The sequence below is a fragment of the Octodon degus genome, unplaced genomic scaffold (genome assembly GCF_000260255.1).
Source record: "Octodon degus isolate 3935 unplaced genomic scaffold, OctDeg1.0 scaffold00003, whole genome shotgun sequence".
Classification (NCBI taxonomy): domain Eukaryota; kingdom Metazoa; phylum Chordata; class Mammalia; order Rodentia; family Octodontidae; genus Octodon; species Octodon degus.
In genome coordinates, this window is record NW_004524579.1 from 3,897,489 (window position 1) to 3,915,224 (window position 17,736).

The following is a 17,736-nucleotide window of genomic DNA, read 5'->3' on the forward strand; positions in this document are numbered from 1 at the left end:
ATGGCAGAGACTGAGTGCTCCACCATGAACCAGATGTGTAGGCCCTGGTGGAGCAAAGGAAGCTGGGAAGCATCCTTTCCATGCCCCTAGTGGTTCTGGTACCCCAGCAGAAGTGGTTCTTTTTTTTTCTTTTTTTTTGTTAATAATAAGTGAACCATGGGGTTGGGGAGATAGCTCAGTAGAATAAATGCTTGCCTGGCAAGCGCAAGGGCCTGAGTTCAATCCCCGGTTCTACAAAATAAATAAATAAATAAATAAATAAAAATAAAAATAAAATAAGTGAACCATTATAGATTGTCAATATGGGGAAGAGATAAATATCTCCCACCAAGAGTGGAAAATTTATGAACCCTATGGACCAAGCTCGAAAGGAAGCCTGGGAGAGAGAATTGAAGAACAAAAAAAGAGCGCATGATGGTTCGAGCTGCAGTTTTGAAGATGAAAGATCCCAAAAAGATTATCCGGGACATAGAGAAACTGAATGAAATAAAGCTTAACCCAGTACAACAACCACAGCTAAATGAGAAAGTATTGAAAGATAAATGTAAAAAGTTTGGAGAAAACTTTGAATAAAGTCCTATCCTATGACTTCAGGCAAAAGAGAATCTGGGTATTTATAAAGAATTGAGACAGCTAGAAGTAGTAGAGTATGAACAACAAAGGGCTCAACTTAGCCAGTGCTTTGATGCTGTCAAGAATGCTCAGCATGTAGAAGCCGAGAGTATTCTTGTGCCAGATGTGCCGCATACTCCTTCCAACATCTTGGTCTAGGACATTCCACTTCCTAGTGCCCAGCCACCCTCCATCCTAAAGAAGTCCTCAGCCTATTGGCCTTCAACCCAAGCAGATTCTGTCTTCCCTCTTCTTGGACATGGTGCTCTGTGTTTTTCCCTGGCAGAAAACCTCCAGATCCTCTACCTGGTCCACCAGCTCCCAAGTCTTGCAGATGTGTGGCCATAAGTGGACTTTGCTCTTGATCTTCCTCCTTGTAGGTGAGATGAAGACATGTTATGTAGTCCTGATCTTGTGCAGCGTGGTCATGATGATGGTGTTTCCAGCATCAGTGAAGATGACAGCTACCCTGAGGACGTGGATCAGGACAAGCATGATGACAGCACTGAAGACAGTGACACAGACAGGTCAAATGGAGAATGTGACGTGGACAAGTTTATGTACCATGACAATAATGAGTGAGATAACACCAATGAAAAGAAGGCAGGTCTGAGTGTGTGGTTTGCAGGTATGCCTGGGAAATCAAGAAGAGCATGAAGGAGCTGACACCTCTTCAAACCATGATGCTGGGAGGGTCAGGAAATCCCTGAGGAGGGTCGAGAAGTGGAGGAATTTCAGAGGATGATGATGAGGATGATTCCAAGGATTCCAAAAGAGAGAAGCAGTCACAGAAGCAACACAAGCCACAGACCACTAATCCCAAGGTGGAGATTACTCAGTTTGTGCCCACTGCGCTGAGGGTACGTCGGGAGCATAAAGGGGCCTCGGCTGTTCCCCAAAGAAAGCCAGAGGATGATTCTGCTGTGCCTCTTGCCAAAGCAGGTTTAAAATCTGGCCCTTCTGTTCCTGTCTCAGTACAAACTAAGGATGATGTCTATGAAGCTTTCATGAAGGAGATGGGAGGACCGCGGTGACAGCTGTTGAGGGCAAAACAGGCTCATGTTCCAACAGCTCATGGAGCAAGACACGCATAATAAGACTTAAGTGAAAAGGCCACTTCCGCTGTCAGGGTGTGTTCTAGTTTCAGTATGAGGAATATTTGGAGACTAGTCTTGTTTGGAATTTCCTGCACCTGAGAGAAGGTATTTCATCCGGAAGAGCTCTCACCGAAGCAGGGATGCTAACATCCATTCTCTTCCCACCACTGTTTTCACCCCATTGCTTCCCCCTCTCCAAGTTTTTGTAGACTTGTGACCAGATTCATCCTACTTGCACATTTTGACTCTCTTCTTGTGTGCTGTGGGCCCTGGAATAGAGATTCCTCAAAAACAGTTTTATCTTTTTGTGTTTGAGCTATTTTATATATTTTCACTCATATATTTTGTAATGTTTTTCTTGTAGTGAAACGGATTGCAATGTCATTTCCTAATTCAAAGTAAGATGTGGGAGGAAAAAATGTACAATTATTTGATTAAAATTATTTTCTACTGACCTAAACTTTGTTTTATTGAAAAAATAATAGATGATCTGCACCGAAAAAGAAAGAGAATATGTTGTTTTCCAGCTATAGCAAGGAACATACGGGTAAGTGGCACAATATAATTTCCTTTCTCTCTTAGTAATATATCACTGATTACAATAAACAGTGAGGCCCAGATGTAAAAAAATAAGCAAGAGAAAATGGAGGTCAGGCTTTGGGCGCGCCTGCATGCAAGCTTATGGGAAATAAGCATTTCTTATCAGTGATATATAGTCTAATTTATTTGTTATCTAGATGCATGGAAAATTTCAGAGAAAGTTTTCTTGTATTTTATCTGGAAATATCTTTATTTAAATTATGAATTTATTGGGCTGGCAAGATAGCTCAGTGGACTAAGCACCTGCTTTGGCAAACACAGGGACCAGGGTTCAATACTCGGTCCTGCATGCCACACCTGGCCCACTCCCAGGCTGTGTTGAGCCAGTGACCAAGTCCAGGCATGATGACACTCTCCCAGCTCTGTGGAGGCTGAAAACAGGATTACCATGAGTCCAATCTGTGTAGTGAGACCCTTTACCAAATACACAAATGGAACACATTTAAAAAATATTCACTGAAATGTCTTAGAACTCAAACTTGCAAACATCACTCAAGACAACTGGGAAGAGGAGGGAGAAACTTTAAAAAATAACTTTCAATATGTTTGATGTTGTCCAGTTCAAATGCTGTTGGGGTCCTGTGCTGATAGAGGGTACAAATGAATCTTTCCCATCTTTTTTAGGTCTTTATGTGTAACAATATCATACTTAATTTAGGCAATGGTGATGGCTGTATTATTCGATTGAGAAATTCCAAATTTTGTTCATTACTTCCTTGGTTTGGGCTATTTTCCTACTTTTGCTATACTGCACCTATATTATAGTACACAGTTCATATATGTAGTACATATATACTATGTATACAAAACATTTTCTAGTCCATGTAATAAGAATTCAAACAAATTTAAGTTACATTTGCAGAGCATATACTATTTATTTGAAAACTACAACTTCTCTTTTCCTCTATTAGTTCTTCTTTTTTTAGTCAAAGTATATTTTTAAAGAGTAAGATTTCTGGGTAGAAAAGGTGAAGTACATTAAGAATAAAAACAGTTTATTTCTTAAAGCAGTTTTATGACCTAATTTTTTTTTTTTTTTTCCCCCCCCCCCCCCTTTTTTTTTTTTTTTTTTTTTTTTTTTTTTTTTTTTTTTTTTTTCAGAACTGGGGATTGAACTCAGGCCCTTGAGCTTGCCAAGGAAGCGGTTATTCCACTGAGCCATCTCCCCGGCCCCTTGACCTAATATTTGTTAACAATATTCACTTACATAAAATTTTTCTTATACCTGTCATTTTCTTTTGAATTATACAATTAGCCCTGAAACAGACTGGTAGAAAGTAAGATAGTAAAGTGAAATAACTTACTTATTTTAAGAACTCATATTAAAATAAAAACAATAAACGTAAAATCAAATAACTATGGGATGATTTGTTTCAAATACTTTATTTCAGAATCATGGAAGAGATTCTTTCAGTGAAAAGAAAAGAGCAGGTGCAGTTGTTTATATATTCAGTTCTTTATTATTTTGAAAGGGCAGGTAGAGAAGTTAAAGTTTATGACTTAAAAATTGAAAATATTCTGAAAAGATCTCATTATTTTATTCCACTGAAAATCCGAATCCTACTTTGAAATGTATTCTATACTTTCATGGATATGCATAAAATTCTTGCGAAATTATGGTTATGTTTAGGTAAGGAATGTTTTTTTCAAATTCTCTGAGGTTCTACTATAAAAGAGAAATCAAAATCCAAAAATCTTCAAGAGCTTTCTCTACTCATTAAAATGAAAAACAGTGACAGAGATCTAGGTTGAATCAGATAGGTCAAGACATTTTAATTCTAATACAGAAGACCATAAACACTTTATATTACTGTCCATTTGACTAAAGCTTCCCAGCAGATAAAGGAAAAATAGTGCTTTGTGAGATAAAAAGTAAATCTGCCTCATAGAGAATATTATTTATTTCCAATGTTCTGTTCTTGTCGTGATTTATCTTTTATAATTTATTTCAGCAAATAAAGTATAATGTATATTGTCAACCTGGCTCTCTAAACAGTTTCCTCAGAAACTTGTGTACATTGAAAACAAGGTACTTGAAAACGAGTTATTGTTATGACACATTCTTGAAAGAAATTTTTCACAAAGATAAACAAAAGAGTCTGAGTAGCAGGCTAAACAACAGTGTCACATAATAATGTTTATATTCAGTATTAATTTAATATATTCATGTTTACATTATATTTGCATATGTATGTATGCAAATATTTAAATACTGTTATCAAAACCAAATTCTATAAGTAAATGATCCTTAATACATTGTTATGCTATGCAAATGATCATAATAGAGAACATACAAGGGCACTTTGGGAGGACATGCAAATCTATATTTGTATCTTAATGGTAGTTACTTTTTAAGTGTACACTTACCCCCAAAACATTACATTGTCTACTTCAAGTGTATATGGCTTTTTACCTATCAATAACTCCTTAAAATATTTTGTCTTAAGAGAGATAAGAACCTAACATTTTTTTCATCCTTGTGTTATGAAAACATACAGGCTGAAATACGATCTTCATGAAATAAAATTTACTTTAAGGGTGTTTCCAGGAGGAATGGCCAAGCGGCTCAGTAGACTCAAGCACCTGCTTAGGCAGAGCACAGCATCTGTGGTTCGATCCCTGGCTTGCTCTTCTGACCCTGCCCTGGGGCTCGCTGAGATAGGGATTGAGACTGGGCGTGGTGGCACACACCTGAATCCCAGCACTTGGGAGGCTGAAAACAGGAGGATCACTGTAAGTCTGATCTATGTACTGAGACCCTCTAGACCTTGTAGACCCTGTAAACCCTGTACTAAATACATTTTTTTTTTAAAAGTGATGTCAGGAATTCAGTGAGAAAGCCAAAATGGAAACTCATTGGTTAAATTGTTCAAGTGATTATAATCACATAAATTTCAGCTTCACATACATTTCATGATCTTCCTATACACTGGTAGAATCTTTGGCACAAGACAGTAAATATAAGCTAAAAGATTCTCTTCTTCCATATAACCTCTTTGAGCCTCTCTGTAACTTACAAGATAAAGTCCTTGAGGTCGCTTATACTCTATAATTATTTGCTCATTTTCTCATCCTCTTCCTTTACTGTGTTCCTTATGCTAGCCTTCTTAGACACTCAAGAAATATTGGTGAAGTAACTAATGATGTTCTAAATGAAAATTGTCAAACTGTGCTATATAGAGAGAGCTGGATGAACTGCAGGGTACATAGGCACAGAGGGACAGAGCAGGTTGGCACTATCTCTGCACATGCTCCAAAGCATTAATTTAAACAAAGACTTCTTTATGTAGAGTTATTATTTGTGCAAAGGCACTCACCCTCACCACTAGTCCTGAGGCCATAGGCGGTGTGGTATTAATACCCCGTGTACCGCAGGTGTCGTGGCCTTACAGGATCATAAACTTTCAGAGTTACAGTGTGATTTTCAGCAACAGCTATTGTGGCTGGACTTCGAGGTAACCGAGCACGTCTGTGCAGAAACAAGGCAAGGCTGGATAAAGGCCGGCATAGTGCAGAGCTAACCCCACCTCCTCCACCCGCCACAGAGAGAATCCAAGGGAACCCACACTTCCCATGAGCTTGCGTGACTTCCTGAGTAACCTGTTGTGTCCACTGGCAACAATATTTTACCCTCCCTGCAGATGTGTGTGACTGGGAAGACAGGTGTCTGTTATCATTAAGCAGATATGACAGTTCTCTTAATTATTACATGGTGGTTATGGGATTTCCTAAAACAATTCAGCAAGTTAAAATACAAAAAGATAAGTCAAATTGTGTACTTTATACACAGCGATAACTAATATATGTTTAATATGAGCCTGAGACAACTCTTCATTTTGGCCTAGGTAAATGCAGGGGTTGGCAACCCACGGAACAGACGGAATTGTGCACGTACAACACCCTTTCACACAGTGAATCTGAACCCTTTTCTAGTTCATCCATCCTCTTTCTCCTTCAATTCCTATCTTCTTTCCTGTCAGAGAATAAGGCAGGGAACTACCTAAAAAGACTAACTGCTCCACCAGTTCTCTAATTCATTCCCCCTTTTGCAGCTTTCTGCAATCTTCTTGCACCTTCATTCTCTTTGTTAGCAATGACTCTTTCCTTCTTTCTGGCATTTAGATATCATTCCCTTTCCACTGCCTTAGGGAAAGCCTCTTGATTTATCTCTTTAAAAATGTATTTATTTGGTACAGTCTCACTACACAATTTGGGCTCACAGCGCTCCTCATGTCTCAGCCTCTCCAGAGCTGTGATCACAGGTATGCACCAGCATGCTCAGTTCCTGTGGTCCGCTCGTGAGTCCTTGAGCTCACTATGAAGGCGCTTATGCTGTACAGCTATCTCCCCAGCCCACAGAAGCTATTCTAAACCCCATGCTCTGATCAGGTTAGTATGCTCCCCTAACACACTAATTTTGTTTTTTACATTTTTATGCTACATAAAATTTCTCTTCCTTCCCCTCCCCTCAAATGCATTCATTTACTCCATTTCTACACTTCCCAGTTATCATTCAATTTTAAAAACTATGGTTTCCTTCTTGAAACTTGAGATTGCTCCCCAAAACAATGTTGAATCTCAAAAACCCATTTCCTCACTTCTTAGTTTGGATTTATAATGGCCTTTCAGCAGGAGTTTAGAGATGCAGTACTGCGTCAGACAAGCTGTACAATTTCACTGGAGACTAAGCACTGTGGAACTTAAATCACATGACCACGCTGGACCCTGGAGATCCAATAGGAATCTGAGCCTGGCAATGGGGCATTCATGGACCACTACTTTACACTGGGCTCAGCTTTTTCATCTCTCACAATTAGCTTCTTCCACAAATGATCAAGTTTCCTAAGGAAGTTTTCACTCTCCCCAATAAACCTGAAGAATAAGGTGGGAAACTTTGAGGTCCAAGTGTAGAAGGTCCCCTGGCCCCATCAGGACTAGGTATTATAGTTACACTTGCATGTAAGATGAGCTGGCCATGTACTCTAGCCTTGGGCCAATGCACAAGAAACACTAATTTCGGCAGAACCAGGGATTGAACTCAGGTCTTTGCACTTGCCAGGGAAGCGCTTATTCCACTGAGCCACCTCCCCAGCCCAAGAAACACTAATTTCAAGAGATGGCTGCAAACTTCTTCTACATCACCTTAAATAACTAGGTTTTCTCTTGGGATCTATTATGTTTTTGACCTCAACAATTGTTTTACAGCTTTCTTACATAGTGGCTGATCTTAACTAGTGCTTGGCCTTTTATATTAGTAGAATTTGATATTCTTTCAGTAAGTTTGCTTAATTTTATGAATTCAAATAATATTTATGCATGACAATGTCTCTGGCACTAATTTATGTCTTATAATATAGAATCTTGTTACTAATTGCTAACAGGACATCTGCTATTGGTAATTTTGGGGCTGGGACGATAGCTCAGTCACTTAAGCACCTGCCTGGCAAGGACAAAGAAATGAATTTGAGCCCTGGTACTAAAAAACAAAATATGGGCCAGAGAGATAGCTCAGTGCCTGTGTGGGAAGTGCAAGTTTGATCTTCGATACCAAAAAATAAGTAATTCAGTAAGTAAGTAATTCAGTTAGTAAGTAAATAAATAAATATAATCTTGCACTCCTGACCTCTACTACAAGGCAATACATACTCATTACTTATCTTCCAATGTTTATTTCTATTAAAGCTTAAGACACATCAATTGTTCTTTTCCTTTGTTTCTTTTTCTTCTTTTCCTTTATTTCATTCCTGATTTAATTTACTTCTATAGTATCTTCTGTCATCTAATAGACAGAAATTGTCTTTTCCTTTTTTTTTTTTTTTTGTATTTTAGGTAAAGGTTTACAGCGTGTTCAAGGTCTCACTACTAGATTGGACTCATGATCTTCCTGTTTACAGCCTCCCAAGTGCTGGGACTACAGATGCATGCCACCATGCCCAGTCTCAATCCTCATCTCAGCATGCCCCAGGGATATGGCCGGCACGGCAGGCCTGGGAATTGAACTCTGGCCACTGAGACCTGCTTGCAGTCACTTTAATCCACAGGGACTTTTTTTTTTTGTCTTTTACTTAGTCATCTCCAAACTTACTTGTTTTTATCGCATCTCATCATGTTCCGAGAGAGTTTGCACACTGCCATATGAATAGTTCTTAAATATTACCAACTTGACTATGACCTTCTTCACTATCAAACTTCAATCACTCAAAAGAATGAAAAGTGAAACTCTTTAGTGTGATAACCAGGTTTCTTTATCAACCTCTCTTGATACATATCCCTTCTAGGGATAGGGATAAAGAAATTAGTTGCCATGAGTGAAGAAGATATTCTTATGGCTTTGAAGTTAACAACAACAACAACAACAACAACAATAATAGCATCTATGGAAAACTCACTATGTGCCAGGGTCTATACTAAGAACTCCTTTACAGTTTATACGTAGTCAAATTTTTCTCTCAGAGCTGTAGCTATGTTGCAAAGCTTACATATCAAAATTCATATTTATGGGGCATGCTATAGTTTTCTGTGTAAATTTTGCTTACAAGAAGAAAAGCAAATGACAAAATAGAAATATTTCATTTTATTTTAAGCCTGTTTCAGGTCCTGCAAACTACAGTACTAATTGCTTTTCCTTTTGTTTTTCCATACTATCTTTCTTGGTAGCACTTAGAGTTGGCAAAAACATTCTACAATTTGAGGAGTCACAATGAAAATAAAATGTTTGATACATAGATGTTTATAAACAAAGGTGTGCAGGGGCAATATTACATAGATGACAAGATTTTTTAAGCAGAAAATAAAATTAACTGAGATAAATTGCTTGGAAAAATAGAATGGTCCTGGGGTGAACTTGGCACTAAATCGACAAAGTAAGAGAAATCCAGTTATTACAAAGTCCAAGGGAAAAAGTAATAATATCACAATTATTGTCAATTTTTGCATAATTATGACATCAATCTTCCTGTGCAATGAATCCATCTTGGGTCAATGAGCGGTTTTCAAACTTCTGACAGGAAGCTGTTGTTCTAATTATCTGTATTATGATCTTAAAATCAGGTATTGCTCTTTTCATTCAATCTACATTAAAAAGTATATCACAGAAAGCATAGTATCTTTTGGGGCTGATGAGATAGCTCAGTGAAATAAGTGCTTACCTGGCAAGCACAAGGTCCTGAGTTCGATCCCTGGTACCACCAACAAACAAAACAAAACAAAAAAAGCATAGTATATTTTGTTAGTACTGGCATGTTAGAAAGGCAAACCAGAGATAGGAGATAATGGCATGACTAGGTCTGCATGCCATGACTTGGCTGAAATTTTTAGTTTAATACAAGTGATTATGTGTTTATTTAAAGCATATTGTGTTCATAGTTTCTAATGCATGAATATATAAATTAATCATGATTTCCTTAAGTTTGAACTTCTGTAATTTGGATGAATTTCTTTATTTCAGCGAGTAAGGAGTTTTTGTGACATGTTTTATGTTTTCTTCTTCTTCCAATTACTTCAGTCCTCATTGCTTTCATTGAAAGTGAAAAGTGATTGCAGAGTGGTGTTTGGAATGACACTTTTGGCAGGGAGGTGAGGACAGGGGTTGAGGATCTATTTTTCTGGAACAATTGTCTCCATAGTGAAGAGGGGAGGATGCCGGGGAAACGCTCTGTCTCGGTATCTACAGAGATTCAGAAACACAATCATTTCAGTTGTTCTATTCGCTTGTGTGTCATGTGGAGGTCAGCCTTTTTAATGTTCTGTATTGTTAGGAATTTTTGAGGACACGCTCTGATATGTGAAGACAGCAGAACATTTTCAGTACTCGAAACGAACCTCAGACAAGACAAACATTGAGTCTGATTTATGTTGTTGCTGCTCTTTCAAGGGTCTCTGCCACCTCTTTCCTTTCCTTTATTTCACAGGTCACTGTCCTGACCTCTTACATTCTCCTGCTCCCAAATCTGTCCATGACCTTGATAAATGCAGTAATTATCTACTTTAGAACACTTGCTTTGAGTTAGGTCTTCGGTTAAGCCTTTTATAGGCGTCATTTTATTTAATCCTCACAACAATCCAGAGGGGCGGATATTATTATCCCTGAGGAAGTGGGACTTCAGAAAGGCCACATTCGTCCTTCAAAGTCACACTTCCTCAGGTGGCAAAGTGGGCATAAAAACCTCTTCAGTCTGACCCAAACTCCAAGGTACATTTAGAAGTCAACTAAGACGTAAGAATCCTAGATAAAGCTGCCTGGAAATTATGACGGAACATAAGATGAGACAGGTTAGAGTTCGTGATCTTTCCTGAACAACAAATTTCACTGCATAGGATCATGCTGGAGAAGATGGCGAATCTTGCGCAGCTCCCCCTCAGCAACCGTGCTGTCTTTTATTGTCTCAGCTACTTACATTTCTGTGAAAGACGAGGGACTTATGCTGCCCTGTGTCTCTAATGTCGTGATGGATCATGCCAATGAACTCTTATTTTCCCCCCTAAAATGTAAAACTTTATCTCTTTGCCCTTGTAAAGGCAAATATTAAATCATCATGGTGTTAATTTGAATAAGTTAATCTCCAAGTGAGATGCTGTACTCTCTTACTGTGACAGATGGTGATAATGCATTGTCAGCCTGCACTCTGTCCCTGGCTTTCCGAGCCCCCCCATCTGCATGATTGCAACTTGGGCAAGGCTACTCATCAGTCCCTTCCTTAGAGCACACTGTCTAGTCAATTCCGCTTTGTCACTTGTATCCCAGCATCATTAGGGTCTAATGCATGTACTTCGAGTTTCACAGATACCACAGAAGTATGTTACTGGGCAGCAGATAAATGAAAGAAAAATTATTGAACTCCCAGTTTTTAGGAAATGACAAACAAATTAAGATTTGTTTTAAATATTTAAATGTCCAGTTACATTTGACATCAGTTTATTTTGAATTAATTGCCTATGTTATCTTGAAAGCTGTAGATGGGATTTTTTTTTTTTTTTTTTTTTTTTTTTTTGCAGAACTGGGAATTGAACTCAGGCCCTTGCGCTTGCCAGGGAAGCACTTACTCCACTGAGCCATCTCTCCAGCCGGGATAATTCTTAAAACAAAACAAAACAATCTTCTATGTATGTTTGCATCTACGTTCAATCCAAAGCATATGTTTCCATTATTTATATTTTAGGAAATCGATAGGATTTATGCAGGAGAAAGCTGCTCCGGTACCACCCAGGCATCATTAAATGAATGACATGAGCCAGATTTTATATCTTGTTAGGTGAAAGAGATTAACATGGCTTCAACTTTGTCATGGAGATAATCTAGTTATATCTATATATTTTCAAGTGGAAAAAGGAAATCACCAATTTATCTTTTAAAAATATGGCAATCACATTTGGTGCCAGTGAGGAGAAATGAATCACCCTCTGATTGAAAGAAAGCTTTTAATCCCACAGAATAAGTCTTGAAAAGACAGTGTTATTTAAAAGCATCACCAAAGAACACAAAAGAAAGCCTGCCTCTGTTGCCCTGTTTAGGATCAGGCGATATGCATAGCACACCCAGACCTATGCGAATGCAGCGCCCTGACAATGCTAAGTTATCATTCTCCTCAGACTATCATATCTAGTACCACATTGCATGTCAGTTATAGGATATAAAAACATTGTCAGTAACAGGCAGTGTCACACAATAGATGAATCTGAGTCTGAAAAGAAAAATCAAGCTTTGTTCTTAAGATGCACCTGTAGGAAAAATTTCTTTTCTTTTTCTGGCAGCAAACTTAGCCCCACGGGACATGAGTCTGATTTGTGCTTTGACGAGAAGATGCCTAGTGTGGGTAAATATGGGATTAGGTTTTGCCTCTAGAAATCAGACGGGATTCAGGTTTTCAATCCTGTCCTTCTTGGAGACCTGTATAAATCAGAGAAACCCCAGGTGTGACCCAGCAGTCCTAGTTCATCCTTGCCAGGTTTAGAAGCCATGTTAGTGTCTTCATCAATTATCAGGAACAGGAAGGTCGGGAGAAGCTGGAGAAGAAGACATGGAACTGCCTTGGTGGAAACCCAGGAGATAGATGCTGGGTGGAGAGAGGTGACAGAGGGCCTTGGAGTCAGCTGGGCAGTCTGCGATTGGGAAGGTGAATAGAAAGAGAACCAAAGCCAAGTGACAGAAAGCCCCTCACAGAATGGTCTATCTGTCTTGAAACAGGTATAATGTAGTTACAGCTGCACATTGAGTTGTGTCAGAAACATTTTCTCAGAACTCAAATGTTCTTAGTTTCACAAGTTGGGAGAAAAAAAAGACATTCCCACTGTTGCTTCTGTTTTTCAGGAACAAACGCCCTAGGATGCAAGAGACTCGAGCTTTATGGCCTGCCTTGTACATTTGTGCCACTGTGTTTGACATGGAACTGTCCAAGATTTCTTTCTACCCTAGCAGCTGCCTGCAGTAAAGCGGTAAACTTTGGGTTCAGAAATAATGTGAGAAAAGACCCCATTAATTCCAACAGAAAAGGCTCAGCCTGAAGACTTCCTTACCTTTTGCCAGGGCTTGCTAATTCTGCATGCCACCCTTCTCCCTGAAGACTGTCTGGGGGAGACTGGGGGAGAAAGCCTCACAAGCCTTTCCACTGGAGTTTACTGAGTGGGTCATCCCTCCTCAACCTGAAGATCACCAGGGAGTCCTGACGACCACAAAAACCTGCAGGAGTCTTGCAAAGCACTACTCTGTGCCAGTCCAACATCATGCAGGCTTGCACATCTTCGACCTGCCATCATCACTGTCAGATCCTTCATGAACTGCAGCTTGCTCCCTTCTCCTTAATGAGGTAGAAACCACATTGAACCCCACACAGCAGGAGCTTTGGCAAGGCTTCCCTGCCCTCCTACACTCTGGAGAGCCTTGCTGACCTGCACCAGGCCCATCTACCATCATTGCAAAAAATGACAAAAGGAAGGAACAAAAGGCAATCTCAGACCTCCAGCCTACCCAAAACAAGTTCAGGAGACAAGATCATAGAAGAAATTGGAAGTCACACATCTGAAATTTCTGAGAGTATAGCAACTTAAGTAATGAAACAACTCATTTAGGCCATGGAGGAAATCAGATCAAAAATAATCTCTCAGGTAAAAAAGGAAATGACAGCAATTGTGAAAGTATTGCTTGATATATCTAAAAAAGACAGAAAAAAAATAGAAGGGAATAGGAAATTAATGGAAACATTGAATGAATAACACAGGAAAGAACTAGAATGCGTGAGGCAAATTCTAACTGATATTCAGGGCATAAAGAATTCCATTGAATTAAAGTGCCTGCAAGCAGGCACAGAGGCCAAGGGTTTGATCCCTGGGCCTGCTGCGCCAGTCCCTCCTCTGGGGCACACTGAGATGGCAATTGAGACTGGGCGTGGTGGCACTTGCCTATAATGCCAGTGCTTGGGAGGCTGTAAACAGGCAGATCACTATGAGTCCAATCTAGTAATGAGACCCAGAACACTTTGTAGACCCTTCCCTAAGATACAAAAACAAAACAAAACAAAGAAAACAAAATAAAACATTTCCATTGAAAGTTGGCAAAACCACTTGAATGAAACAGAATACAGAATTTGAGACCTTAAAGGTAGCACTGCAGCAAGTAAAAATGAAAGGAAAAATCTCTTAAATATAACAAGAAACCAGGGAATAACAATGCAACAGCTGCCAGATGCAAAGAAAAATAAGACCAAGAGGTATCAACAAAACAGCTGGAGATAACACAGAAGACATAAAAAGAGTATTTGCAGAAGTGGTAGCAGAAAATTTTCCAAGCATGTGTAAAGAATCTAATATACAGATAACAGAAGCATATAAAATTCTTTTTTTTTTTTTTTTTTTTTTTTTTCAGGGAAGGGTCTACAGGGTGTTCAGGATCTCACTACTAGATTGGACTCATAGTGATTCTCTTGTTTACAGCCTCCTAAGTGCCGGAATTACAGGCAGGCACCACCATGCCCAAGGTCAATTGCCTTTTCAGCTCCTCCTAGGGTTGGGGTCGGCATGGCAAGCCCAGGGATCAAATCCCTAGTTCTTGTCCCTGCTTGTAGGCACTTTAATCCCTGAGCTGTTTGGCTGGCCCTTGAAGCATATAAAACTCTTATCTAGCCATAATCAAAATAAACTGTCACCCAGAAACATAATACTTAAGATCGCAGAAACCGAGCAAAATAACAGACTAATAAAGCTGTTAGAGAGAACAACCAGATCACTTATAATGAAAAGCCCGTCAAAAGCATAGCAAATTTCTCAACATACACTGCCAAATCAAGAAGAACTTAGAGTGAGATATTTGAGGTCCTGAAAGAAAATAGCTTTCAACCTAGATTGATATATCCTGCAAAAGTACCTATCAATATTTATTTATTTATTTATTTTGGTGGAACCAGGGATTGAATTCAGGCCCTTGCGCTTGCCAGGCAAGCACTTATTCTACTGAGCTATCTTCCGAGCCCATGTCTGTCAAATTTAATAGAGAGATTAGATACTTCCATGACAAAGAACAACTGAAAAAATTCATGACAGCCAAATAATCCCTACAAAATGTCCTGACAGATATTTTAGAAAGAGGGAAAAATGACCACAACTACTGCAACAACAGAAGAGAACTTGAGCAAGCAATTGAGCAAAGGAGAAAAGTAAGAATCCTACAGTAGGAAAACAACATGATGAAGACAAGCCCATATGTATCAGTTATCACTGTCAAAGTAAATGGCCCCAATTCATCAATCAAGAGAAGAGACTGGCAAAATGAATAAAAAAAAATCCATCGATAGTTGCATATTAGAAACACATTTTAACTAAAAATGAATTAATATTCTGAATGTCAACGGATTGAAAACACTGCTACATGTGACAGAAAACCAGAAAAAAGCAGGGGGAGCTATTCTGGTTTCTGACAATGTCATCTTTAAAACAAGTGTGATTAAAAGAGACAAAGAAGATCACTGCGTATTTGTTAGGGGAAAACTGTAAGAGGAAGAAATAACAATTATAAATATACATGCACCCAATGCAAGAGGACCCAAGTATATAAGAAAAAAATTAACAGACATGAAAAATTTAATAATCAATAGCATAATTATATTGGGGACTGTAACATCTCAATGACACAAAGAGGTAGATCAACCACGCAAAAAAATGAGCAAAGAAATAATAGAACTGAGCCGAAGTTTGAATAAAAGAACTCAGTAGACCTTTAAAAAGTTTAAAATGTAATAAAAAAACCCCTGCCAAATGAAGAAAAGCCCAGGTCCTGATGGATTCACAGCTGAATTCTACTAGAAATTTAAGGAGGACCTCATGTCAACTCGTCTCAAATTCTTCAAAGAAATTAAAAGAGAAGCAATCTCCTACTCTTGTCCAGGCAGCAAGTATTACTCTGACTCACAAACCAGACAAAGATCAAACCAAAAAAGAGAACTGCAGGCCAATCTCCTTAATTAACATAGAGGAAAAGAACCTCAATAAAATACTAGCAAACAGAATGCAGCAAATCATCAAGAACATTGTATATCACAACCAAGTGTGATTCATCCCAGGAATGCAAGGATGGTTAATAATACACAAAAACCAAAAATACAATATTCCACGTCAACAGAGACAAAGACAAAAATTGCATGATTATCTCAATATGCGCAGAAAAAGTTTTTCATAAAGTCCAGCACTCATTCATAATAAAAACACTACAGAAAATTTGAATTTATAGCCTTTATCTCAATCTGACAAAAGCCATCTATAACAAACCAACAGCTAACATTATACTTAATGGACAAAAATTGAAAGAGTTTAAAATCAGGAACAAGACAAGGATGCCCACTGTTACCATTCCTGGTAGTTCTGGAAATATCAGCTAGAGGAATTATATAAGAAAAGTAATAAAAGGAATACTGATTGCAAAGGAAGAGAAATTTCTATTATTTGCAGATGACATGATACTGTACATAGAAGGCCCCCAAAACTCCCCTAAGTGACTTATGTAGTTAATAACCAAGTTCAATAGCATAGCAGGTTACAAAATTAACACGAAAAAATCGATAGCATTTCTATACAGAGACAATGAATGCACCAAAAAATAAATTATGTGAACTATGCCTTTCACAAAAAATGAAATACTTAGGAATAATTCTCACAAAGTAAAAGGTTCATACAGTGAAAATTATAGTACTCTGAAAAAAGAGGTCAAAGAAGGTTTCAGAAAATGAAAAGGTATTTTTTAACTAATGAATAGGAAAAGTCAACACTGTTGAAATAGCCATACTACCAAAATTGTTATACAGATTCAATCTAATCCAAATTAACATACCATTTTAGTATACCTCACACAAATAGAAAAAAAAAAATTCCTAAAATTCATCTTGAACCAGAAGAGATCTAGAATACCAAAAACAATCCTGGGCAACAGAGGAAAGGCAGGAGACATCACAATCCCTGACATGAAATTATGCTACAAAGATATTGTGATAAAATCAGCATGCCACGGGCATAAAAATAGACTGAGGATCAATGGAACAGATTAGAAGATGTAGACACAACTACAAGCCCATTCATCCACCTGTTCTTTGACAAAGGGCTAAACATGTTCACTGGATGAAAGATAGCCTCTCTTCTAAATAGTGTAGTGAATAATGGCTTTCTACATACCAAAGCCTTAAAATAGACCCATCCTATCACCATGCACAAAACTATAGTCAAAATAGATCAAAGATTTAAATATTAAAATGGAAACACTAAATAGTCTAGAAGAGAAAGTGGGTAGAAATCTTAACAACATAGGGGTTCATGAACAAAAATCAAACTGCATGGTAAATACTTCAAAGAATCAACAATTGGGATCTCATCTTTTTGAAAAGTTTCTGTACATCAAAAGAAATCACCAATGGAGCAAAAGGAAAACCCATGAAATGGGAGATAATTATAGTGGACTCTAATCAGACAAAAGACTCCCATCTACAGCATATCAAGAATTAAAAAAAAAAAATCAGGCCTCCAAAATTCAAAGACCCAATTAAAAATTCACATCTGAGATGAATATATACTTCACAAATAGTAAATAAATACATGGAAAAAAATGTCGTTCAAGAGATGCAAATTAAAACAATGCTGAGATACCATGTTACACCAGAAAGAATGGCTATCTTCAAGAAGTCAACCAATAACAAATGCTGGCATGGCATTTTTGCACAATGGAGTATTATTCAGTTATTGAAAAAGATAAATTTGAGGGTTTTGTGGATACATAGATGCAGCTAGAGACTATATTGGTAAGTGAAATAAATCAGATCGGTATGTGCAAACATCGTGTTATCTCACTAGTGTGAGAACCTGAAAGAGCAATGAAAACCTGAAAGATGCAACAGATATTGTGAAAAAGAAAGTAATTGTTCAATGGGAAGAAAAACCTGGGCTGAGGAAAGGACTA

General features: G+C 38.1%; 1 pseudogene; it reads left to right on the forward strand.

Annotated features, from left to right (window-relative positions):
* The first annotated feature begins 302 nt into the window (after positions 1-302).
* On the forward strand, positions 303-1,646 carry LOC101570980 (annotated as a pseudogene).
* The last annotated feature ends 16,090 nt before the right edge of the window (positions 1,647-17,736 follow it).